The sequence below is a fragment of the Austrofundulus limnaeus genome, unplaced genomic scaffold (genome assembly GCF_001266775.1).
Source record: "Austrofundulus limnaeus strain Quisiro unplaced genomic scaffold, Austrofundulus_limnaeus-1.0 Scaffold570, whole genome shotgun sequence".
Classification (NCBI taxonomy): Eukaryota; Metazoa; Chordata; class Actinopteri; order Cyprinodontiformes; family Rivulidae; genus Austrofundulus; species Austrofundulus limnaeus.
Window position 1 is genome coordinate 347,035 of NW_013952972.1, and position 256 is coordinate 347,290.

Below are 256 nucleotides of genomic sequence, written 5' to 3' on the forward strand. Positions count from 1 at the left end.
GTGTTGTGTCTTAGTGGGTCAGTGTTGTGTCTTAGTGGGTCAGTGTTGTGTCTTAGTGGGTCAGTGTTGTGTCTTAGTGGGTCAGTGTTGTGTCTTAGTGGGTCAGTGTTTTGTCTTAGTGGGTCAGTGTTGTGTCTTAGTGGGTCAGTGTTGTGTCTTATTGGGTCAGTGTTGAAGCAATTTTTTGTCTTATTGGGTCAGTGTTGAAGCAGTGTTGTGTCTTATTGGGTCAGTGTTGAAGCAGTGTTGTGTCTTA